At 36.2% G+C, this 27,640-nt stretch overlaps 1 protein-coding gene across 6 annotated transcripts in view; it reads left to right on the top strand.

Moving 5' to 3' along the window:
- MRPS30 (mitochondrial ribosomal protein S30) overlaps positions 1–27,640 on the top strand; it is a 735,966-nt gene that overhangs the window by 585,062 nt on the left and 123,264 nt on the right. The gene's annotated exons all lie outside the window — the stretch shown is intronic.

Genomic DNA, 27,640 nt, shown 5'->3' with positions numbered 1-27,640 from the left:
TAATAATCAGAAGTTAACATTCTTAATAATCATTTGAAAATCTTATTAGCACTTAGGATGTATGGGTGTTACTAACAGATGTTCTAATATCAGAAAACTGCTGTTGTTAGCAAATTCTCCTGGTAATTTGGCTATAGGTAGTCCTCAGAACTCTCCTATAGATGGCTAATATTTTCTGTTTATCCCTACCAGCTTAGCTGGAAGCAGGCTAAATATATTCCTTTTAATGATCATACATCAGTAGTCTAACATTTTTAAAACCAGTTGGCAATTTTTCTTATAAACAACTTTGCATTTATCTTCTGCTAAAACTTAGTCCCTGCTCCAGAGCTGTTCTGTTATCCAGCATTAAACGTATTATACTTCATTGTGTCATTTCATTCAAATATACCGCATAACCTCTTATACATAACACTTATTTACTTGTTTTCAAATGACACAAAATTCACACTAAATTCAAGTTGATATAAAATGTGTTATACACTTCCTTACCTTTTTAAACAAAATAAACTCAACATAATTTAAATGATTCTTATTAGCATCCACTGTTAAACTATTAGGCAATATAATTTCTTCTGTTACATTTTCTGTGCCATCTTTTAATGTAAGATTGTCATCTGTTATTTTTCCTGCTGGCGTTATGTTTGCTTCATGGAATCTACTGAGGAATTATCTTTCAAGGAGTCCTTGGTGCCTCAGTTGGTTAAGCCTCTGCCTTCAGCTCAGATCATGATCCCAGAGTTCTGGGATCGAGTCCCACGTCAGGCTCCTTGCTCTGTGGGGAGCCTGCTTCTCCTCTCCTCCCTTTCATGCTCTCTCTATTGCTATCTCTGTCTCTCTCTCTCAAATAAATAAATAAAATCTTAAAAAAATAGAATTCTTTTTCAAGAATCCATAGGATGTTTCTATATTGAACTTATGTCACTTGCCATATTCAGTAATACCTTTTTATACATTTTTAATAGATTTTATTTATTTATTTGACAGAGAGAGACACAGTGAGAGAGGGAGCACAAGCAGGGGCAGTGGGAGAGGGAGAGGCAGGCTTCCTGCTGAGCAGGGAGCCCGACACAGGGCTTGATCCCAGGACCCTGGGATCATGACCTGAGCCAAATGCAGACTTTTAATGACTGAGCCACCCAGGCACCCCTATACATGTTTTAACATACCCAATATATCACAAACTTTTTGAGAAAAGAAATTCTGAATAAATAATCTCTACATTTCTCTGATACCCGAGTGTCTTGCCCACAGTAGGTGCTCAGTAAATGTTTGTGGTATAATGAAGTTAAATAGTAGTGAATAAATGGTAAATGGTAAATAGATGGTAAATAAGAATCCAAAAGGATATGGAGAGGGGCTAGCATTAAAGTATATGTATATCTTTAGTGCAGGGAATTTATGGCATACCTTTAGGATACTAAGAACATCTTTGGTATCACTGGGTTTCAGAAAGCTAAGGTTGATGAAAGACCAAATTATTTTAAAGTGTCGTAGTTCTATTTTTTGGTCATTGAAAAATAGATATGTTCTAGGTATTTGCAAATGATATATCCAAAGGGGTTAATATACAAAATATATAAAGAGCTTATACAGCTAAACACCAAAAACTCCCCAAGTAATCCAATTAAAAAATGGGCAGACCACATTAATAGACATTTTTCCAAAGAAGGTCTATAGAGACAAATGGACACATGAAAAGATACTCAACATCAGTAATCATCAGAGAAATGCAAATCAAAACCATAATAAGATGATAAACCCGTCAGAATGGCTAGTATCAAAAAGACAAGAAATAACAACTGTTGGCAAGGATGTGGAGAAAAGGAAACCTTATGCACTGTTGGTAGGAATTGGTACAACTACTGTGGAAAACAGTATGGAGGTTCCTCAAAAAATTAAAAATAAAAATATGATATGATTCAGTAATTCCACTGAATTTACCCAAAGAACACAAAAACACTAATTCAAAAAAAAATATGCACTTCTATGTTTATCGTGGCATTATTTACAATAGCTGAGATATGGAAGCAACTTAAATGTTACCAGTGGGTGAATGAATAAAGAATATATGGTACACACACACACACACACACACACACACAGGAATATTATTCACCCATAAACAAAATGAGATCTTGCCATTTGCAACAATAGGAATAGACCTAGAGGGTATTATGCTAAGTGAAATAAGTAAGACAGAGAAAGACAAATACCGTACAATTTCACTTACATGTGGAATCTCAAAAACAAAACAGATGAACAAACAAAAAACAAGAGACCGAATCATAAATACAGAGAACAGATTGGTGGTTGCCAGAGGGGAGGTAGATGAGGAATGTGTGAAATAGCTGAAGGAACTGGGGAATAAACTTCCAGTTGGTAAATAAATAAGTCAAGGGGGTGTAAAGTGCAGCATAGGAAATAGAGTCAATAATACTGTAATGACGTTATATGGTAACAAATTGTAGCTACACTTGTGGTGAGCATATATTATGTACAGAATTGTCAAATCACTGTTGTATACCTGAAACTAATGTAATATTGTGTCGTCTATACATCAAAAAAATGTGATCTTTATCTACACACATTTTTATAGAAACGCTTTCATTTTTGTGAATCAATTACCTGTTCATTATTTGGAAACAAAAATTAATTATTTGTAAAATTGATCTGAGTAAATAAGCAAATAAACAGAGCAAAATTTTTTTAAAAAATCTAGCCTATTTGTATAAATATGTGTACAAATAGGTCTTTATATCCCCTTAGTAATTTCTTATCATATTGCAGAAAATAGCCTATCATCATTCAATAATATAAAAACTTTTGTCCTTGTAGAAAACACCTTCTCCTCTTCAAGCTTGAGAAAATGGTAAATATCATTCATATTTACTAATCTAAGGCTCAAGGGTATGTCTTACATTTATGTCTTATTTGTTACAAAATCTCACATTGAGATTTCACTTTAGGTGTTATCTTTGACACACTTTCTTGAGATCATTTGCATTCCTATACAATGAGCCATATTTTATAAATGAATGTTTGGTGCTCTAATTTAAAATTTTCAGCTGCCAATTCATAGTGATCTGCATCACTCCCTGGTTATTTCTTTACTGGAAGAGAAGAAGGAAGATGGCATATAATTTTTTCCTCCACATTTGTTTACTCACAAGTAAAGACTTAGTCATAAGTTCAAATGAGAAATAATTCAAGTATTATTAGAAGTTCCCTAAATCAGGAATGAACTGTTACTTTTAATATAAAGTTATATTCAGATAATTTAATGACTTGTTCATATATGCTGCCCATTTCTTATGTAGGAATAAAAATCACTGGTAAAGAAAATAAAATTATACAATATTGATTATTGTACATAACATTTCTTTTTGAAACCCTGAATCTTCTTTAGCATATTTTTGTTCCTTTAAAAGGTAGAAATAATTGATAAACATAATTCAATTCAAGATAGTCATTAAGAATAATATTGAATTCTCTTGATATGCTCCAAGTTAGCATAAACCTTATGATTTCTCTTTTTTATTGAGTGGGTACAGAGAAGCTGCTATAATTATGTAGAACCACACCCTTCATATAAGGCACATGTTCTATAGTTCTTATACATAAAAAACATGTAGCACTATTTTGATTTAGACAAGGCAAGGCATTCTCAAGTTACCCAATAGTTTGGGACGACCATGATAAAAACCTGAACTAGATTCATGCACCTAAATTCTGCCTCTGCCTGTCCTTTGGTGTTACCAAAGGGGATTAGGGATGGGTGAACCCAGCCATGATTTGGGCTCATCAAACATCTTGAAATACTTTTCCAATGTTCTGGGTTAGGCAAAACCCAAAATGTGTTTTGCCAAGCACATTTTCTCTTAATTCTTAAACCCAGGAGTATTTTAAGGTAAATTTAATCCATATGCTTCTGATTCATTTACACTAAACTCATCAAAATGTTCTGTCTTAAGAGCTGTTTGATGTGCAAGAAGCTTTTTGAATATTTTATAAGCCTTTTAACGTCCAATTCATTGGACTTTTACATTCAGCTTGGCCAAGAGCAAGGGAACTCAAACCCCCAAATGATCAAGTTTGGTTGCAAAATCTAAAACATCAAGGTTTGCAAAGGTTCTTAACTTGGCTATGCGTATTTAATCCTTGGTAAGAATATATATTAACACTATTTTTGCAGAATGTAGATTGTGTAACACAATGAATAGTGAATAAAATGCAAAGAAAAAAAAAAGGGCATGGAAATATAAAGAAGCCAAGTGACAAATAATTCAAAGCAGATTGAATGTCTGTTCTTTAGCAAGAACCATGCACTAGCTAACATAATGGAGGATGACACTGCATCTGTTTTCATTTTTCTTTCTTTTGGGAAAACTTTCTTCTTTTTGGATTGTGTTTGGACTTTTCTGCAAGTTCTCTCCCAATTCTATCTTTTGGACAGTAACAGAATTTATAGCTTGCATTGTAGTGCTAACATTAAATAGAAGAACATTATATTTAATATCATTTAAAAGGTTTAGGTTTTCTTATGAAGAAGTGAAAATGAATTACTAGCTTTATTTCCTAAGAAGTCATTGTCCCATTATAACTTTTAAGTTTGCAAAGGAATAACAAACAGGTTGAGGTTCATTATGAAGTTTACAAATCAAATTCAGTAGCAAAGTCCCAACTCATAAATTTAGACTGAATAATGCTTATTAAAATTAATAAATAATATTCTATTTGGTTATATTATAGTTAAATTTATTTTGTCTCTCTCATTGTTATTTCTGTGTGATCTGGAAGACCAGACTATATTTAAGATAAATGTGTACGTAACACTAGTTCGGGGCTTAGCTATATAAATAAGAAAATTATAATAGGGCAGAGTATGAGAAAGTAGAAGAAAAAACTGTCTTGGAAAAATCATTTATTACATGCTAAAAAGCGAAATCTTGTTTTTATTTTCCAGTTACAAACATTTCTAGAAACCTAGACCCAGACATTGAATAAAGTTAAACAAAAACCAATAATAATTTTAGCATAAACTTTGACAGTTGCACGTGTGAAAAATTTTTCCTACTGTTGTTGGCTAAAACATTTTTTTATGGCTTCCAAAATATTCTGTTGTAATAAGACACAAATGATAATAACTGTCTTTATCATCATTATCTCAATCATCCTATATTCTCTTTTAGTGCATCCTCAGAAATACTGGGCAGTGTGACACAGATGAACACAGTAATGGAGAGGGAAGGTGAAAACAAGGGCATTGCAATGAGAAACTGAAATTCTTTACCAAGATGACATGCTTGAACATTTTTTTAAAAAAATATTATTTATTTATTTATTTGATAAACAGAGATCACAAGTAGGCAGAGAGGCAGGCAGAGAGAGAGAGGGGGAAGCAGGCTCTCCGCCGAGCAGAGAGCCCGATGCGGGGCTCGATCCCAGGATCCCGGGATCACGACCTGAGCTGAAGGCAGAGGCTTCAACCCACTGAGCCACTCAGGCGCCCCTTGAACATTTGTTTTTACCCCTTTCTCTGTATGCCAATTTCTTGTTTAATAACGCCATACTAAGATTATGGTTTTAAGAGTTGAAATTTTGGAATGATTATATTTTAGTTTTTGACCTTCACTAGCTGGTTAACATTGACAGCTACTTATCTTTCTTTAACTTCAAGTTTCTCTTCTGTAAAATGAGGACGAAACACAGGATTCTTAAAATTATTGAAAATGATAAAATACATGGAAGCTTATAGTTCTGTCCACCACTAGAAAAGGTAGCACAGGGGCGCCTGGGTGACTCAGTGGGTTAAAGCCTCTGCCTTCAGCTCAGGTCATGATCCAGGGGTCCTGGGATCGAGCCCCACATCGGGCTCTCTGCTCAGCAGGGAGCCTGCTTCCTCCTCCCTCTCTCTCTGCCTGCCTCTCTGCCTGCTTGTGATATCTGTCAAATAAATAAATAAAATCTTAAAAAAAAAAAAAAAGAAAAGAAAAGGTAGCACATATTCCATTCATTCAGGTCCTTTTTTGCTGTGCCAACTCTGCTAGCTTACAGTTGGATTTCTCAGACACCAACCTAGGTGTATTTATGAAGGTGTTTTACAGACATGATTAAGGTCCATAATCAGTGAGGGAAGAGAAATTAGTATTGGCCATTAGGCAATAGAAATATTTGAGGCAACCTGAGCGGACCTCATTCAATCAGTTGAAATACATGAAGAGCAGAGCTAAGACTTCCCTGATGGAAAAAGAAATTTTGCCTGAGTACAGCCCAATGAGCCCTGAACCAAGAATTCTAACCTCCCCTTCCTGACAGCCTGACCTATGGATTTTAGACATACTAGTCTTCACTGGCATAAACCAATTCACTGCAATAAACCTCCTAATACAGATCTCCTACTGGTTCTGCTCCTGTGCTTGAGGTCTGGCTGATACAAGGCTCATGCATGAATTTATTAAGCAAATACATACCAAGGTTTTCCTGTGTACTGGGTATTATTCCTAATACCAAAACAAATTAGATATTGCTTCTACCATCATTGAACCAATAGAGGATATGTCCTTAAATTATAATATAAATAAATATTTAAATGAAAATAAGTGCTTTAGATTAGAAGTACAAAGAGATAGAACTTCGTTTTCATACTAGCTTTTTCAGTTTCATACGGAGACAGTTAAAAATTTTTTTAGTGAATTTAAATGAGGCATATCTTAATTCAGTGACAGATTTTTGTTTTTGTGAGCCTAGAGTTTCTATTAAAAATGGAATTATAAATTTTCTTCTAAGAAAAAATATAAATATTTAATCTTTCTGGGTTTAATATAGTCATTGAAAAAACAATGATTGAGTGCTTGTAGGTATATGAAACTGAAGTGAACAGGGCATAGAAGGACCATTTTACCTGCTTCAAGATCTGTTATGTTGCCCAAATGATCATCATTATCAATATGTATCTTTTTATTGCCATGTAGCTAATATGGCATTCTCACTCACGTGACTGCAACTAGAAAAATAATACTTTCGGTGGGAAATGTTTAATCATTAAGAGTGTTTACTCAGAATAGTAAATAGATGCTTTAAAAATTAGAAAGAGTTTGGAGTGCCTGGGTGGCTTATCAGTTAAGCGTCTGACTCTTGATTTTGGCTCAGGTCATGATCTCAGGGTTGTGAGATTGAACCCCAAGTCAGGCTCTATGCTGGGTGTGGACCCACTCAATATTCTCTCTCTCCTTTTCCCTCTACCTCTCCAATGAGAAAAAGTAAAAAGAATTCTCATCATTAATTCTGGAAATAAATATTAAAAATTTGAAATCTGTGGTCACCCTCTATATGTATTTTTTTTTATTTAAATCTTGGAGGAAAAAACACATTGTCAGTAAGCAAATTTGAAAAGGGTGCAACTTTTCAAATAGAAAGTGTTACAACTAATTTTTCTATTAAAAACACTATTTCCAGCTTTTTCTACACTATTCCAATATTATACCTCTGCTAGTCTTTAACTCATATGTATTTAAATTCACAAAACGTCATTACTATTTCTCAATTTCAATTTCAGAGAATTAATTGGGAAAAAAATGAATGAATTTTCCCTTCTCTTTGTTGAACAACTACCTCTTGCTATAACAAGCAATTAATAGGATCATTGAAAAAAATAGGATCATTTTACCCATGTCTACTTAAATTTCAAATTGTCCAGTCTTTTAGTGGCCAAGTCCTAGCCTGGAATTTCATCAGATATCAATCAGATTTTTAAAATAAGAGTTTCCTTTAATTAACAAATGAAACTGCTTTCTTACTGAACCGGATCAGGGTAAGACAAAGTTAATACATGTTTTCAGTTTAAAATAATAGTTTTGGTAACTGAGAAAGCAAGAAACTTTGCAACAGCATTTTAAACATGAATACTCAATTTGCAATTTTTTAAAAATTAATTTTCACAAAAGTTTAAAAATTATCGTGAATAGAAAGAAAATATAATATGGGAATTTCTAATTTCCCAGACATTACTGATTTTCTTTCTTTTTTTTTAAGATTTTATTTATTTATTTGACAGACAGAGATCATAAGCAGGCAAAGAGGCAGGCAGAGAGAGAGGGAAGCGGGCTCCCTGCTGAGCAGAGAGCCCGATGCGGGGCTTGATCCCAGGACCCTGGGATCATGACCTGAGCCGAAGGCAGAGGCTTTAACCCACTGAGCCACCCAGGTGCCCCCATTACTGATTTTCAAGGTTGAAGATAAGTGCTGTATTGTGAATTTCCTTTTTTTTTTTTTTTTTTTTGAGGAAAAAGACATTTGCTATACAATTGGCAATGTCAGCAGATTTCTAGGAGTACTAAAGGAACAAACTTTTCTACACTTTAAGATTACCCATATATAACCAAATAACTTAATTATCATAGAAACTGGAGCCAGTACAGTTGGTAATTAATATCATTAAGATTATTGCTTATTGCAGATGTTACCAGTAATTGCCATGAGTGAGCTACTGGTGCACCAGTGACCAGAAATCTTAAAGTTTCTGAATATTTTACTTCTACAAGCAGCTTTATATTTATTTAAAAAGATTCAAATATTTATGTTTAATTATATATTATGAAGTGTTATGAGTTAATTTTATTATGCCTCATAGAAACATTCTTAGACCCTCTCCAATTTACTTCACTGTGCCCTATAATTAGTGTTCGTTTTCTATCTGAGCTATGATGAACCTGTCATTCTATTGTATGAATTTTCTGAGTGAACACTAGGTTTCATTAATTAGCCTAGTTTTATTGTCCTTTGAAAACGGCAAGTACCCAAGAATTAATAATGCAGAACTTCTTAATAATTTTCATGCAAAGGATTTTATGTAAAATTAATGAAGTATAAAATAAAGACCAAAGATCCCAAAGCACCTCATTTAAATACTATGTCACTTGCAGAAAGCAAAGTGATGGTACAGGTTACTTTACTTCAGGTTTTCTTCTTCGTAAACATACCCAAACAAATAGAATGTTTACGTCCAACCAAGCCAAAGATCAATATGGAGTAAAGGAAGGAGAAAATACTGAAGGACAATCTGTAAGCAGTTAGGAGACAATGGAATTTTGAACCTTAAGCAGCAGAGTCCATAATGAACAAATCATGGCAGACCATGATAATAGCCTTTTTGATAGAGTTACAAAACTAATTGGATGAAGAGGATGGAACAGACGTCATGGATTCAGGCTCCAGTGAAGCATTTGAAACAGTGGATCATGAACTTTTACTTGCAAATTAATTATAATTGTCTTGGATGAGAACAGAGTCACATGGATTTGGAACTGGCTAAAAGATCATAGACAAAAATAATAGATGGCAGTGAATCCAGTTGGAGAATAATTGCAATGGGTTTTCACAGTGGTCAATGTTTTGTGAATCTCTATTTATTGGTTGTTAAAGAGGATTCTTGCTCAGTAATTGTGAAGTAGAAGTGTTTTCACAGATACCAAATACAGTAACTAGAGAAAGCTAATTGCTAAGTTAAGCTAACTGCTAGATAGACGATGTTACATGAATCTGTACTAATTTAGAATTTATACTTAAGGGGCACCTAGGTGGCTGTCAGTTAAGGGTCTGCCTTTGGCTCAAGTCATGATCCCAGGGTCCTGGGATGGAGGCCCGCATCAGGCTCTCTGCTCAGCAGGGAGTCTGCTTCTCCCTCTCCCTCTGCATGCTGCTCCCCCTACTTGTGCTCTCTCTCTCTATCAAATAAATAACATCTTTTTAAGAAAGGGGATTTATACTTAAGTTGACTTTTGAAAATGTTACGTAAAAAAGTATAAGTGCATAATATTCAGGCAATAACTACTGTCAATAGAATAGAATATTTTCAATAGTACCAGTTGCTGTTTAAGTATTATTAATTATGTACCTTAACTGCTTATTAAAGTAGGTTCAATAGCACCTCAGTTAGAAGTATATCAAAGAGGGCACCTGGGTGGCTCAGTGGGTTAAGCCTCTGCCTTCAGCTCAGGTCATGATCTCAGGGTCCTGGGATCGAGTCCCGCATCGGGCTCTCTGCTCGGCAGGGAGCCTACTTCCTCCTCTCTCTCTCTGCCTGCCTCTCTACCTACTTGTGATCTCTCTCTGTCAAATAGATAAATAAATAAATCTTAAAAAAAAAAGAAATATATCAAAGAAATCAAGATCTCCTCTAATTTTTACAAATCATGCTTGAAATTTCTCTGTATTTGTTAAAATTAAATAGGTTTTATAGTAATAAGAGGATAGGATAACAAATCTAAAGTATATGTAATACAAATTTTAACTGGTAGGCCGTCAAAAAATGGTTCTGAAAGAGTCTTTTAAAAAGAAGAAGAAAACTATAGATTTATAATGGAATATGGTAGAATAGTTTTTCCAAAATGTGGGCTACAAGATATTTTAGGAGTTATGCAATGTTTTAAGTTGTTTACATTTATGAGTATTAGGAAATAAACCAACCCATAACATAAATGTTACTTAATTTAAGTTAAAACAAGTATTTCATCTCAAACTAAGTATTCAGTTAAAAATGACACAGGAATATAAAATATGCTTCAAATCCAGGAAATTGGTACACAGAAGATTAATATTCAGGAAATAATGCAGGTAAAAGGCTGCTATTGTCTCATTCATTGAACCAGAAATATTTTTAATTACATGAAAAGGTAACATATTGTAATAATACAGGCAAGATTTTCAAGGAAACATAAGATGAAAATGACAAACAAATAAACAAAAGTTACTTTCATAAAGTTCTAAATGGTCCAAATGTGGCTCAGCTGCGGCTGACAACTCCATTAGCTGACCAGTATTCAATGAAAAATGTTCGCATCACAGCAAATGAACATGAAGTCTCTTGAGGTTTACTACAATGTAATCTACTGAAATGGCAAATTCTGACTTATTTATCCCTTCCAATTTTTAAACATCAATGGAACGAAATAAAAGCATATTAAGAAAAAAAATCACTGGTTAAATGGAAACAGTAAATTTGTTTCTCATAACTCTTAGTTAAATGAAAACTACTGCTCCAAGATTATATAACTGCTTTTTTTACATATAAAATCTAAGAAGATAGAGGTGTGAGAGAGCTAGAGTAAAATGCGCACATTGAGGAAAATGCAGATTTTGAACGATTTTATTCCAAGTAGAAGGAGTGAAAACTTTTGGTTTGCACAATAGCCTCCCGAGGGTAAAGGTGGTATTGACATCACTGGTTGTACTTAAAAGTCACCCTGATGAGCATTGAGGCCAACATTTAAAAATGAGAGTATTCTCACAGGAGAGATTAGATGGCCTGTCATGACTTTTCCATTTCTTATTTACTTGATTTTGTTGTCCTAATAATCACTCTTTTGGAAAACAATTTGCTGGCAGCTTGAGTGTTTTCAGTTGTATCCTTGGGAGTTGTCTGGCTGTGTTCAGCTAGAGCTGAACTGTCATCTCCAAACATGGTGAAATTAGGAAATGGCATACCATAAATCCTAGTCTTTCCTTGAACATTTCTACTAGTAGAGGCAGTATTAGTAAGTCTCAGCTTTTGAAGACAAAGGATATGCACTACAATTTACCTTACAGATGGAATAGTAATAATGACATTAACCCTGCCTACGACTGTTTCCTACTTCACCATAATTCTTGACTTTAATGTGGTCATGACCTGTGTCTTATTTTTGCCTGAACATTAGCATATGTTCGTTGATTCACTAATTCCCTTGTTTAGGAAATGCGTGCTGGGTGTCTACTCAGGATATTGAAGACACAGTAATAAAAATATAGATGTGCTTGATGCCACTGGAGGGCATAATCAGGCAAATGAGTAATTATAATGAAAGTAGTAAGTTCTGTGATTAGGAAGTAATAGGTGTTTGGGGAATATATTGAAGGGACACCCAGTCTACCCTTGGCGGTGATCATAGGGGTGATGATATAGAGTATCTCAGAGTGGGTTATGTGTGTGTGCATGTGTGTGTGTATAGCATATATATATATATATATATATATATATATATAGTGGCATATATACAAGTACTGAACATTTAAGGAGTTAAAAAAATGTTTAATATGCTACAGAGTAGAGTTTGAAAGAAGGATGAGGAGAGATGAGGCTGGAAGGACTCCAAATGTTGTCTGCTCTGCAGCTCCAGGGGCACCATTCATGTAGACTATGTCACCAAGGTGAGGGAAGTAGTGATCTAAGTTAGGCTAGAAGCAGTGAGGATGCAAAGAAGTAAGTCGAGCCAAGAAATATTAAGAGACAAATAAGACTTGGTGATTGGACCTGAGGAGTGAGAGAGAAGGGCAGAAGATATTTTTCTTGATCACTTGGGTGGATAAGTGTTGCTTCTGTTAGCTAAAATGCACAACAAAGAAGGAAGAGTCAATTCCAGATGAAGAAACTTTTCTAAGGTAGTTTAAACTTATTGATTTGAGGTATGCATGAGAAATCTAAGTGACTATTTCTAGCAGACAGTTGTAGGTTTGCACTGCAGGAAAAGAATCTGGATTAGAGGTGTGTTTTGAATAGATAATAACTGAAGCCATGGGAATTAGGGGAAAAAAATGAGAAGACTAATATTTTTTTTCTAATTTTGGATAGAGTTATAGCTATATAATCCTTGATTTATCATAATTTGCAAAGGATATCTATAGTAGTATATTCTGTAATTTGCTTTGGTAATCCAGGTTTTAGTTTATTATCCATATAATTTATTAAGATCCCATTTTCCAAAATAGTATAGAAATGTAGAAACTGCAAGTAAGCAATGGAAGTCACCCAGATGTTTTTTCCATATACTTATATATGTGTATAGTTATGAAGTAAAAAGTATGTACATATTTATGAAATTAAATATATATATTTCTTTTTTCCACAATGAATGTGTAATATATTTTTAAAGATTTTATTTATTTGTTTAGTCAGAGAGAGAGAGAATGCAAGCACAAGCAGGCAAAGGCAGAGAGAGAAACAGGCTCCCTGCTGAGCAAGGATCCTGATGTGGGACTCGATCCCAGGACCCTGGGATCATGACCTGGGCTGAAGGCAGTGGCTTAACTGAGCCACCCAGGCATCCCTGAATGTGTAATATTTTTTATAAGCAGAGATAAGTAAATGCTTTTAAATGTTTTTATAAATTATTTATTTTGGGGAATGGAGAATAATTGGGTTATTTTTGATAGTTGAAACAGGATTTGTTTTCAAGAAATTAAATGAAAATGTGAATGAATAAAAAATATAGAAACCCCCAGTTTATTTCATCAAAATACTGGTATTGAACTTAAACACTTAGTAGAGCCCTTGAAAATATCAATATAGGAGAATAATTGGGTTATTTTTGATAGTTGAAACAGGATTTGTTTTCAAGAAATTAAATGAAAATGTGAATGAATAAAAAATATAGAAACCCCCAGTTTATTTCATCAAAATACTGGTATTGAACTTAAACACTTAGTAGAGCCCTTGAAAATATCAATATAGGTTTCTATTACTTCTTTCTCAGTCCACCCTATTGTGGATATAATAATGTAATAATAAAATGCCATGCTGTTAAAACAAGGAAGAAAAACAAAGAAGTCAAAATAATGAATGAGGTTATTCGTATTCTTGGCAAGTGATAATTATTTGCCTATAACTGATGTCGGCTTTGGCATTTTGGGAAAATGGGAATTAAGAATGACTTCAGTAGATACATTGTTCTTAACATAGATTGCTATGAACAATATAGCGTGGTCCTGTACATTGATCTGAATTTGAAGATGAGGCTTTATTTTTTATCACTGGCATGTGGCTATGTATACAGAAATCCAAAACAAGTGAAGTAATCAGTCCATCAATTGGTTATTTTGTTTATACAAAAATCAAAAGAGTTAGCTTGACTGATTCCCCCTCCTTGGATGTTTGGGCATTAAATATGTAACCCAGATGTCAGCCGGGGCCACCTTGTGCTCCTTGAAATCTAGAAAAAATTGTCTTGAATCTTGATACCCACCCCATGGAAGGCTGAAACGCTTTTCAAAATGTCAGAGAAATCTGGGTAACTTGAGTTCTCACGGTTATCTCCCCCCAGCCTCCTGTGGTCCCTGTGTCTTTTATCTGCCCTATCATTTCAGATTTATACTCTGAAATTTTTTATGTCACAAAACAAAAATATAACCTACTCATATGAGTGTAAAGAACTTTTTGGAAGATTGGGGCGAGAGGTGAGTAAGAGGGCAAAAGCATTTGCATTGCTATGAGAAGAAGGCCTTCCCGTCAGGTAGACACCTCAGCCTTCCTCTTGATGGCATTTCATTTCTGCTGGTCCTTCTGCTCCTCTGGAAAGGTGCTGCCGAATAAATACATCAATTTATATGTTTACCCCCAAGATAAAAATAATAGTGTTGTTTGTAATTGCAGAAACTGGAAACAGAGGTTCCTTATTTTAAAAAGCCTGATTAAATCAATCAGGATAATTCATACAGTGTGATATTGAGCCGTCATTTAAAACCAATGAAAACAGGTACGTTCTTGAAAGAAAAAGTCTCCAAGACATGTTAGGAAGTAAAAAAACCAAGGTACAAAGTGATGCCTATGGTATGTTTCCATTTATGGAGGTAAATAAATATATTTTGAAGTGGAAGGATACCCCCCATTTATAATAGAAATTCCTTCTAAGGAGAGTTCCTAGGTTAATGGGAGTGGCTTTTCCTTTCAGCTTTATACCTCAGTACAGTTTATTTTAAATTAATTAATAGTACATGGATTAATTTTTTTATAAAAGAAGAGAGAACAAGCGCAAGTCGGGGGAGAGGCAGAGGGAGAAACAGATTCCCCGCTGATCAGGGATCTATAGGGGTTAAATTAAATAAAGCCTCTTATTATACCATTTAGCCATTTATACAGCTTAGCCATTCCTTTATGGTTATTAGAAAAAGTTGTTATTAGAATAAAATCTAAAGTCCTTCCTACTCTAAACTCTGGCTCCCCCTGTCCTCCTCCTGCCCAGTCAGCTTGCCAAGTCTGTTCCCACACCAGATCCTTCCCTCTACTTCGGCTTCCCGTTACCAGCTGCCTCACTTCATTTGGGTCTTGATTTCAGATGTCATCCCTTCAGTGCCTTCTGTGATCATCGTATCCATCCTCAGCCCCCTAATCCATTTCAGAATCAAATAGCCGCTTTGCCCTCAAAATAAATCCCATCGTGTCTTCCGTTAGTTTCTCCCCTTAGTTAACACCAGAAACGCAAGCCTCCAAGGCCTTCTGTCATTTTGCAGGTTCTTGGCCTAATCTGAACAAGCCAGGTCATTCCAAATGGCTCTCTCTATTTCCTATTCTGACCAAATCAGATCATCCCCAGTAGTGGTTTCTCTATTTGTGTTGTCTTACATCTTTCCAAGAACATGAATGTGTTTTGCTTTAGTCACGGTAGATACTCTTCTCTTAGACTTGAGTTCCATCTATTCTCATTCATCCAATGCTGAGAATAATCGAGGTAGAATGTACTCTGCAAAGACTGGGGAGGGTGAGTCTACTTGAGAAGCCTGCTAAGGTAGAAGAGAGTTTATTGTAGAGAATAGCAGAAATGTAGAATCAGAGAGTTATAGTAGGCCTTGATTAATTTCCTTTCAGTAGTTGGGACTGTATTTTCTTTTACTTCTTAAAGATTTTATTTATTTATTTGAGAGAGAGAGAGAGAGAGAGAGAGAGAATGAGTAGGGGAGATGGGAAGTGTTGGGAAGGGCAGGAGAGGGAGAACAGATTCCCCACTGAACAGGGAGCCTGATGCTGACTGGGTCCCAGGACCCTTGGATCATGACCTGAGCCCAAGGCAGACACTCAGACTGAGCCATGCAGGTGCCCTGGGACTGTATTTTTAAGCCAAATTTTTAAACAACAGTGTCTGATTATGGTCATCCTGGTAAAAGTGGGGGGGAGGGTGAAAACTAAAATGGAACCAGTGTTTGTTGGAGGTGCAAAGGGCAATCTTCATGTGTTTAATTCCAATGCCATTTAAAAGGATCATTTAACATATCTTCACCACTCTAAGCTAGAAACAAGGTTAGGAGCAGAAAAGTTCAAAGTAGCTTGCTGGAATGAAACGAGGTTAGTGCTCATCTCTCTATCATGAATTCTCAGCATGTGAGGTTTACTGCATGTTCCCTGAGATGAATAGTCATTGAGTAGGTCAACACCAACTGTCTCATCACAGAGACAACCGGACCTGTCAGAGTCCTACCTGGTTTCCTGGGAGGCCTACGCCACCCACTGTAAACCAGTCTTCCTGTGATGGTCGCTAAGCACCTTGACAGGTCTCAGGGCAAGGTGGACATGCTTCTTTCAAAGAATGCACATAATAGGGGCACCTGGATGGCTCAGTCATTAGGCATCTGCCTTCGGCTCAGGTCATGATCCCAGGGTCCTAGGATGGAGCCCTGCTTCTCCCTCTCCCTCTGTCACTCCCCCTACTCATACTCTCTCTCTGTGTCAAATAAAGAATAAAAATCTTTTTAGAAAATGCATGTAAAAAGAAAGTTTAAATATTGGAGACTTCACGTTAGTAAGAGATGCTGCTGAATTAACTCATGTGTTCTGTGTTGACATGAGAACAAAGCTCCTCTGGCCACTTTTGAGAATTTTTTTCTGAAGTACTTACAAAAATATATTTGATCAGGGGTTTCTTGGGTTATACTGGTTTTGATTTGGTGCTCGTTCTTTGTTTTTATTGGGGATATTTATTCGTGTGGTTAGCCCTGTGAGAATATTCAAGTCAGGCTATTGTTTCCAGACCCAGGCTTCACAATCACACACCTGGCAAAGTCCAAGAGCATCAGCTGGCTGTAGGCACTCAGGCCCCCTGAATCAGCCTGGAACGAGTGAACGCAGAAGGCCTAATGTAGGAGATGACATAATACCATAGTTTCTTTTGCATTTAGGTTAAATTTTGATGCTCTTTTAAAAATTTTTAAATTTTGGGGCGCCTGGGTGGCTCAGTGGTTTAAAGCCTCTGCCTTCGGCTCAGGTCATGATCTCAGGGTCCTGGGATCGAGCCCCGCATCAGGCTCCCTGCTTGGCGGGGAGCCTGCTTCCTCCTCTCTCCCTCTCTGCCTGCCTCTCTGCCTACTCGTGATCTCTGTCTGTCAAATAAATAAATAAAATCTTTAAAAAAAATTTTTTTTAAATTTCTTTGTTTACATTTGCCTATTTTATAGTGACAATGTACAATGTTACTGGACATTTTAAGTGATTTCTTTTTTGGTCTAACTTCTATCAACAGTGTATATATATATATGTATATATATATATTTTTTTTTTTTACAGGAAAGGTTACATATATATATATCTTTAAAATCAGAAGTGGATTTTTTAATTATAAGCTGAAGATTAAAAACAGCATTTGTTGATGACTGTGTTGAGCATGCCTAGGATGTGGCATAAACTAATTTCGAAGCTGTTTCATACTTTGAAGACAGAATGGAGCAAGATGATGAATGCTTCGTTTTCTTCTAACTGCCCTCAGTTGGGATATGAATCACGCTGCCTTTAGATCTGGGCAAACAGGTCCTCTGCCCTGGGTCCCATTCCTTAGAGGGTCCTATTTTTGTCCTTCTATGATGGGGGCATCCCTCTCCATGGAACACATGAGTCCTTGGAATCAAAGAGATAAGCCCGACTGGAGCCCACAGCTCTCTTCTAGATTATCCTTTAGGTAGCCTTGTTGCCAGAATTCCCTGCCTTCAGCCACTTCCAGGACCTGCAGGGGGATCTTACCTGGCTCTGGCCTTCTGCAGAAGCTCTATGTTGCTGGGGTGTTTAGACATCCCTAGATAGACAGGGCAGCCGGGGGGCGACTGTAGTGGATATCCACAGAGCCTTGACATGCAGCCAAGGTGACCGCACATATCCATGAAAAGCAGCTCAGGGTGTGGAATGAAGCCAGGGACAGGAGGAAAATTGTATCCCTGCAGACCGGGGGCCAGTGTTTCTCATGCCACTGTGTGCCAGGGCAGGCCTCTGAGGAGTCCAGAGTTCTAAGTTCAAACCCAGCCATCCACATCCTTATGAGGGCATATACTTGCAAGGTTAGAGGTGGAATGTATTTCATTTAATAGTTTATTATCACTTTAAATTACTTGTAATTTAAATTACAATATTTAAATATTTAGAAATATGACATTTGAGCTTTCATTTGTATTCTTGTTTTGGGTCCTGCAAATATCAAGGTGTACTTGTATGTGACTTAGTTCAGTCATCCTTATGATAATCCTGTGGGTGGGTACTATCCCTTTCTCTACTTTATAGAAGAGGAAACTGAGGCAAAAAATGATTGGCCAACTACCTCAGGCCGTGTAACTAGTAAGCTTGGTTTCACAAGGCAAGACTGGCTTTGGTGTCATAAGCTTCCTTCTCTTAACTGTGATGCTATGCTGCTTCCTAAAAGAATGTGTCAGTAATTCTCACAGAAAATATCTGGACGACAAGAAAGTAGATTCTAGTAATTCACTGGAGTTCTTTGCCTTTTATGTTATGAAAATTGCCTAAGTCCATGATAAGTTTTACGTTGAGATATTGGTAAACATTTTTATAATCCCTGCAGTTACAAGGTTATCTTGAAAGAAAACATTAAGTGTATGAAAATAAGGTTCCTACCTTCTTTAATCATTCACTGAACAGTTTAATGTTTTATATACATAACATTTTGTGTCATGTCAGTATATTAATATAAGTACAAAATACAAAACAAAGTAAATACAAAACTGTTTATTGCTGTTAAATAATGAATATGAACATTTGCAGTTATCTTCTAAATCTGACTCAGTTCATTGATGTTAAATTGCAGATTTTTCAGTTTTCTGTAATCATGTTGACAGTAAATTCCAGAAATTTGCCTTTCCATTTCCATTTCCATGATAAATGCCTTTGAGCAAGGTACTGAATCAAGTCTTTCAAACGAGACAGGAGATCACTATTTTTGTTTGCTTTCTAATACAGTTAATCCTTTAGCTAATTACTCCTTAAACAAGATTTTATCATCTTGTATGTCTTACCAATAATATCTTTAAAGAGCTGAATGGATTTAATCTGGCAAAGCTGTGTTTATGGCTGGGAATAGTGTCAGAAATGAAGCCGAACTATCTTAACTTAAAGCAAAATAATGTGACTGTTTCAAGACATTGAATGAGTATCTGGCAGATAAATATTAGTGTGTCTGAAATTTTACGTAATATGTATATCATTAACTATTTCATAATGTTACAAATACATTTAAAATTTATGTTCTGCCTAATAGCAAATATTGCCAACCAAGGAATCTGTTCCTTCACTCTCCAAATTGAATACTTACTGTAGAAATGTGAACTTAGAAACCTTGTAGCATGACTTAGAAACAAACTTTCCTTTCCAATGTTCTTTTAAGCTTCTGAGTCTCTTTAATTGAACAAATGGTCTGTATGATTCAGAATTTTCTTGGTACTGTAACCAAAGTAAAATGTAGACACATATTAGACATTGAAGCTGTGATGGTCATGCATAAGTGTTCTCACTGATTGATACCGTAAGGAGGCAACATTATGCTTCTACAATATCACTTTTGTCTAATTTGTGGGCCCTCATGGGACTCATTAAACATAGGGCTGGGCTGTTCAAATGCTGGGTGAGAAAATAGGGACCAAGCTGAGGTTTAGGCAAGAGTTGAGGAGTGAAGGCCAGAACCAGAGTTGAGGGGTGGGGATGGGGGAAAAGGAAACGGGGGCACGGGAGAATGAAGTTCCCCCTTTATTGTCTCTAAGTAATGTAACTCTCTTCCAGCAGCTACCTGCTAATTGTCCTGATTTACCCAGCAAAGACTGGACAGTCACTAAAGAGAATTACCATGTTTATTCCAAAACCGAGCACCATAAACATCACACGGAAGTCCTTTCTTCCAGGCTGGCTGACCATTTGAACACGTGGAATTAGAGAAGGAGTAAATAGTTAGGTCTGTTGTGTCTCCTTAGGTGACTGAAAGTTGCCTGATCATGGGAACACTCTAATGCCTTCGTTTTTCTTTATTCTTCACTAAACACACATTTGTCTTTTTATTAGCAGACACCTCACAAAGTTCACAGTCTGCAGGACCTCATACAAGGGAAACTTTTTAATGCCTGGCTTCGTTGACTAATAACAACCGTATTCTTTCAAACCTTTACAAACAAACAAAAATTTAGTTTAATAAGCAAGTAAGTAAACAAACAAAAAATACTTTCCTATGTATTTCCCTATCTTTTTCAATTGTGTCCTCAAAAACTGGGGAATGGAAGAAAGTCAAACTTGCAGCCCCCCCAGAAGATCTTTGGTACACGCCAATGTCTGTCTCCTCCCCCAGAGGCAAAGACTGAGGGATGGACCCACCTCTCATTTCCCCCGCCTCGCCACCCACCATCCCCACCCCAAGCAAGGCTCTGTTCTCTAAGGAAATTTTACTGCCCAAATTCTATCTGGTGGAAAATTAGAGGTATGCTTTTCGTTTAGGTTAGTATTAGACTTGCATTCGGTGGTTGCACGTCACATTAAATCCAAAGAGAGATTGTGAGTATTGGACAAAAGGACTGCTCTGAAGGTAGAAAGAAAGAGAGAAAGAGAGAGCGAAAGCAAACATTGCTAATATGCCTTCGCATCACCAAATTCCATGGCCGTTAACTCAAGACAAAGATTCTCCATTTTGCCAGGCCCCTAGCGCTGAATCTAATGTCAAACTGTGAGCATCTCAAGTACTCCACTTTCTTTTTAAAAGGAAAGAAAGAAAGCCATTTGTAGTTTAACTGAGGTGACTGCCTCTCATCTTTCACGTTGGCTATGACTACGCGCGGGCTGTGAATTTGAAACTGGAAATGGTATCTCGATAATGTCATTCAAATCTCACTTTGGCCGACTCCATCAAATAATGAATCAGGGGTGGCTGAGAAATTTGAACACGCCAAATGGTTGACTTTTTCAACTTATAGAAAGCCTCTGTGAGTTAAAACATCAAGGGATATGTTTTTATTCTTATAAATGGGTTTATTGAGCTCTTTACTAAGTGAGTGTATTGTTTCCTGACTTAGTAAGGGAGGTATTATCTGAGGCAATACAGTGCAAAGAATGTTTATTTACCAGATGGGAAGGATAAGGCGACCAAGCTCCTCTCCCTGACTTGACAAGGTTGGTGTGTGCCCTTTCTTTTGGTTCTTCAGCAGCTACTAAATCCTGCCGTGCTTCCTATTGCTGGCTGACAAGAAACAGAAGCCTCTTCCCACAAGGGACTGGTGGCAGATGGATCAAGCCACGGAAACGCTTACGCCCCAGACTTTCATCTGCCCAGCTGAACCGGGTCTTTACAAAGTGTGCTTTCACACATTGCTTCTCTTAAAGCTGCAATGTATACGCAGTGTGAGCAATGGTTTAATTTAGCAAGTTTGTTTTAGATACTTACTCGATGCCTGGTAGCATGCTGTTTGCCTTCCAAAGGTTGAAAAAGACATGGATGCAACATATTAGCTTGGTGTGTTCCCCCCACCCCGCTCCACTGCCCCCCGGCTGGGCTGGTGTGTTTCCTTTTAAAAGGAGTAATGAATGTACATCTAGGAAGACCTATCCCTGAAATAAATCAAGGTCATTTGGTCCTCAATTTTCTTGGAGATTAACAAATTCTTTTAGGGGCAATTAGTGAACAAAGCGATCGGAAAGAGAAATGAATGGGATAAACATTAGCAGTATTTCGGGGAAGAGTAATAAATTTTAAAGTCTTAAAAGTTTTTATTACGCATATTGAAATTTAAGTAATGGACAATACTGTTTATTGTTGGGATTTAGATACAAAATTATAGAGAAGGACAGTTTTGTTTAGTTCATATTTCTTTAAAGCTTCTGTCTATCTCCCTCTCCATTTGTTTCTCTACCATTCATCCATCCATCTGATCACTTATTTTGTATTTAAAATTTTATTTGTTGGAATCTGAATTTCTTAACCATTTATCATATAATCCACAATTAAATGTTTTTATTTGAAGCTGGTGACTGAGGAAATATTGCCTATGATTTCCATTCTAAGACAGCCAGCTGGTGGGCAGTACTGCCCCAAAAGGCTGGCAAAAGTATCCAAAGAAACCAAAGGAGAATCTTATTCTGCAGCTTTTGTGAGCCCACAAAGTCCTTAAGCACTTTGGGAGACATAAACTGGAAAACATTATCTGATTTCAGACTTGCACCATAGCCTGAGGCAGGGAGAAAAAGTGGGGGCAGTTTCATGGACTTATTTTCTAGATGCAAGTACAGGTCTTGTTCATCCAACCCAGAACCAGCTGAGTATTTTTTTGAGAAAACCCAACAAATGGACAAATTTGGTGGACAAATTAAATAAAACCCAAGTTATATTTGCTGTCTTACAGACCATTAGCTATCCAAGTGCCCAGCAATAAAACAAATGGTCTGTCCTCTTAGTTTTAGATAAATATGTGAGTTTAAAGACTCCTAAGATTAGTTTATATGTGACTTAATGCAAAATATATATAAATTACCTTTATGTGAAGATAGGCATTCAATTCAATTAACATGTAAGATATGAGTCTTTTAAAACTTAACACGTTAATTATTTGTTTTTCAAAACAAAAGGAACATGGTCAGGTACATTTTGGCATAATGGTACATATTCTTTCCAACTTAGTGTTTTGAAAAAGTTATGAAAAGTTTTTGACTGAAAGAAAATTAAGTAGAAATGCCACACGAATCTGAATATGAAGTATAAAAGGTGACCAAACAGAGAATTATTCCTTTATTGGATCATTCACTGCTTTATTTTTTTTTTAAGATTTTATTTATTTATTTGAGAAAGAGAGTAATGCACACAAACCAGGGAGCAGCAGAGGGAGAGAGAAAAGCAGGCTCTCTGCTGAGCAGGGGACGCAGTGCAGGGCTCCATCCCAGGACCCTGGGATCATGACCTGAGCTGAAGGCAGATGCTCAACCAACTGAGCCACCCAGCGCCCCCCCCCCCCCGCCCCTCCAATTCACTGCTTTAAATATCTTAACAGTCATAGATTTGTTCTCAAGTTTTCTGTGTCAGATGACATGGAGCTGATGAGTTTTGTTGCAATTCCAAATACCTGGGTCCAATTCCTTGCCTTGTGGGCAATGGAGATGATATCTGAGTTTTCTGAATCTGCAGATTTCACCCAGGAATTTAGTCTCAGTAGGTCTGACAGAGCCTGGGAGTATATATTTCAATAAGGGCTGCAGACATGTCTGGAAATTCTGCCAAACTTTTCCAGGATATATATGTAATTTGTGACTAGTTTGTGAAGCGAAATACAATCAATTCAATGTACAGTCCCATATTCCTAGTGGTTTTGACTCCTCTGTTGTATCCAAATATTAGTGCCTACTTGAAAAATACTGTCTAAAAATAATTCCCATCTTTCCCATACTTTCTCCCTTTAGAAACCTATTTATCCTTTTGAGTTGATACAAATGCCACCACCTCCAAGTAGCCTTCTATGATCATGAGAGCTGAAAGTAACCCCTCCCTACACTGATGGGAACTGGTCTGCTACAGAAATGATTCCAGTAATATGCTTTTTGGTGTGATATGTGTGTTTATTTGAGGAAATATATCTCTTGATATATATATATATCAATAAATATATTATTGACTGCTGTAAGGATTTTCTCAAGGACATTACTACATAGTGTCACTGTGAGGATCAGAATGATTTTTTTTCCAGCATATGAATTCTTATACTTTTCTGCAGGTAGAATGGCAGAAAATTTAGGAACATAGACTTTGTTTGTTTGTTTTAAGATTTATTTATTTGAGAAAAAGAGTGTGAGCAGGGGAAAGGGGCAGAAAGAGAGGGAGAGGGGCACCTGGGTGGCTCAGTGGGTTAAAGCCTTTGCCTTAGGCTCAGGTCATGATCCCAGGGTCCTGGGATCGAGCCCTGCATCAGGCTCTCTGCTCCGCGGGGAACCTGCTTCCTCCCCTCTCTCTGCCTTCCTCTCTGCCTGCTTGTGATCTCTGTCTGTCAAATAAATAAATAAAATCTTTAAAAAAAACAAATAAAAGAAGGAGAGGGAGAGAGAATATCAAGCAGACTCCCTGCTGAGCACAGGGCAGAGGGGAGGAAGGAGTCTCTATCTCACGACCCTGAGATCATGACCTGAACCAAAATCAAGAGTAGGACACTTAACTGACTGAGCCACCCAGGTGCCCTAGGGAACAGTGACTTTGAAACCAGATTGCATACATCAATATCTCAATGTCATTATTTACAAGTTATGTGACTTTGGGCAAGTTACTTAATCTCCTTTGCCTCAGTTTTGTCATCGGTAAAATAAGGATAAATATATTGTCTATCTCACTGGGATGAGGATTGAAAGAGTTGATACATGTAAAGTGCTTAGAATAACACCCAGGATTTTCCAATTACTATATTATATATTTGCTATTATTATTTGTTGCCATAAGTGGTTTGCTTTTATATTATGAATTCTGAGAATTAATCTGTTTTCTTTCTTCACGTTGCTGGTCGAGCTGTAAGACCAAGTTTGTGACCTGACCACAATAAGGCAGGGAGCATTTTTAGCCTTGTTACTGGCCCCACTTTTTATCTCTTCCACAGTATTTCTTATCTCCTGTTTAATTTATGCGATCTTGTGTAATTTTATGAATTTGTGGAAGCTGCTTTATATATTTCTTTTTGGATAACCACAGAGCATGTAAAAATAAATAAACACACATTTCTTGTTATTTATCCTGGTAATTGAATAGCAAAAAAAAAAAAAAAAATGAAGGAATTAAGGGATAACTTCATTCCAGGACAAAGCGAAATATAAAAAGTTGGCATTTAAACAGAAGGGTTTGAGAGAGGGAAAGTATGTATAGAAGAAACAAGGAAGGTCAATATGGAGCAGTAGACAATTTTCTTTGCTGTCATTTGCAGAAATTTTTACGGTTTAGTACAGCGCTCTAGTGTAATCTTCTATAACATTTTCAGTGAAAAGATGCTCATTTTGTGATCGGGATGTGATTTCATAATCACTGAATGGCATTATAGTAACACTAACCTGACCATTTGGAAGCCCAATGCCATAATATTCAAATAACTGCGGGCATGTGTAACACAGCCATTCATAAGAGGTTTATTTTTATTTATTTATTTTTAAAATTTAAGTGGCTTTCCTAAACTGCTGTCTTATGCTGAAAATTTTAACCATAAGACTAACAGAAACAATTTTCTTCTCCCTCTTTATAAATAGCACTGGATGACTAGGGATGGATTTCTACCCTTGAAATCTCTCAAAGGCTCAGAATGTTTTTGTAAACCACAAGAGCACTGCTTTTCCACAAGAGCATTATGTCTGTGGTTTACAATGTCATCTGGTCTTCTTGATTGATTTATAGCATAGTTATCCAGCCATCTCAATTCATTAACTTAAGTATTTTTCTCAGCTTAAGTCACGTGTCCTGTCAAATCAAGACTTCTCTTTAGTTCCCAGCAATGCCCTGTTGCTGGAATTCTGCAAATACCAGATTCGGGCAAGGTCTCTCAACTTCAATGATTCATGTCTCCAACTTTTATTGAACAAAACTATTCACCCAAAACTTACACCTTGTGAGAACTGGTGACAGCCTGTTGGGTTGGAAGGATAAAGCTATCAGATGGCAAAGATCTACTGATTGAGCACCAGAAATTCTTCCAGACAACAGCAAGCCCCACTTGGAGAAGAGTTCTGTGCCTGCCATCCAGGCCATGAAATGTGAGCATCACATAAGAATTTAATTGCTTACTATTTAACTCTACTGATATTTTTTTCTTATGTGCCAACCATTAGTAAGTAACATAAACCAAGTAAATCTGTCATTTAAAAATGTGTTACTACTATATAGTGATTACAGGTAATAGAAGTAATTGTGGAATTTACATCCTGGAACATGGTGCATTATAAGCTACAAATTCAGAGTGCAACTACTCAGTTAAATAACCATGTTAAGGTAAAAATGATAGTTGGTTAAATTGTAACAATATCCTTGGATACTCATAGTAGGCATTTTGGAAATTACTGTGTGGAACAAAAAAAAAGGATCTGGAAATATTTATTTTTAAAAATTCACAAATATATAAGAATCTTGGTTGCCAAGACATTTATTTCATCTCTTATTTTTCATGCTATTATAACTAGGTCAGAACTCTGACATGGTTCATTTGAAATCTGGGAGCAAATTCTCAATCTGCAAATGTTAGTGGTCTCATGAAATATCTTGCTTTTCATGTAGACGTCTATCTTCTGCCCTGTGCTTTGCTGAGCAAGAGTGATGAATGTTTTGGTGTAGAATTTTGCTTTTGGAGTTCTGCCTCAAAGAACAATTTTGTCAAAGAGTAAAATTTGGAAAATACTCTTTATAAGAATGCTTTGTGAGCATTCTTACTTTCAGAAATTGTGTTTAATTTCTACCACCTTTCCCCAAATGAACTGGCTAAAGTGAAGACTGAAATGTTCTTTATCTGTAATAATAGCAATTATGTCTGTACTATTGATGACTTCTCTTTATGTCCCATATTTTAAGTACTAGACATTTCTCCTTTGTATAGTTTTTAGGAAAGAGAGTAGAGAGGGTGAAAAAGTGCACAGACTATGGATTTCAAAAGACAGATATGTACCTTTTGAAAGGCAACTTATGTTTTCAAATACAAATAATCTTTCTGATCTAAATTTTAAGTTGTTTAGTAGTTTAAAAAAAAAGCCTATTTGTGTTTTCTTTGTTTATGAAATCTGAAACATTAATATCTCACTGAGCCATAGTTTTTAATGGGGCAAGTTTATATGTACTATGTTGATTGAAATTTTATTTTATTTTAAGATTATTTATTTATTTGACAGACAGAGAGCCATGAGAGAGGGAACACAAGCAGGAGAAGTGGGAGAGGGAGCCCCCATGTGGGGCTCGATCCCAGGATTCCCAAATCATGACCTGAGCCAAAGGCAGACAGACGCTCAATGACTGAGCCACCCAGATGCCTCTGAAATTTTGTACTTCCCCATATTTATAATAATACATTTAGAAAAGGAATTAAATATGCTTTGCAATTTCAGAAGGAAAGATTATTTGTACCCCAATCAAAACCACTGATGTAAATTATATTGAATAGTATGCATCAACTTTATAGATACACTGTTATTCCTAGAAGAAGACCTTGTGAAAATTACAGCTATGATTTAGAAAAACAAAAAGAAAATTGATTTAGAAGATTGATTATGATTTAGAAGAACAAAAACAAAAATAATACACCCCATCAGAAAATATATGGCTGTCCTTAGAGGATTCTCTTTTGGTTGTAACATTTGAGCATTTTACACTCATGGGATAAGTTAACAATCTTTATGAGACTGATCTGATTACAGCCTACTTGCTTAAGGTTAAACATCTTACGGTGGGAATATCTTACTATTCTTCATACTCGCTTTTTCATCTTAATTGTACCTAGCATCTTTTCTGGGCATAAATCTCTGGGCATAAGAAGGACCCCATTAATTCACAGTTCCGTAGATGTCTCTGGCTAATTATGTATGTCATTCAGTGTTTCTTTTCTGAATGGTGAGAAAACCCACAAAGAATGAGGATCAGCCTTTTTTTGGTTAAATGCT

Source organism: Martes martes (assembly GCF_963455335.1).
Source record: "Martes martes genome assembly, chromosome: 5".
Taxonomy (NCBI): domain Eukaryota; kingdom Metazoa; phylum Chordata; class Mammalia; order Carnivora; family Mustelidae; genus Martes; species Martes martes.
This window is presented reverse-complemented; position numbering and strand designations above follow the sequence as displayed.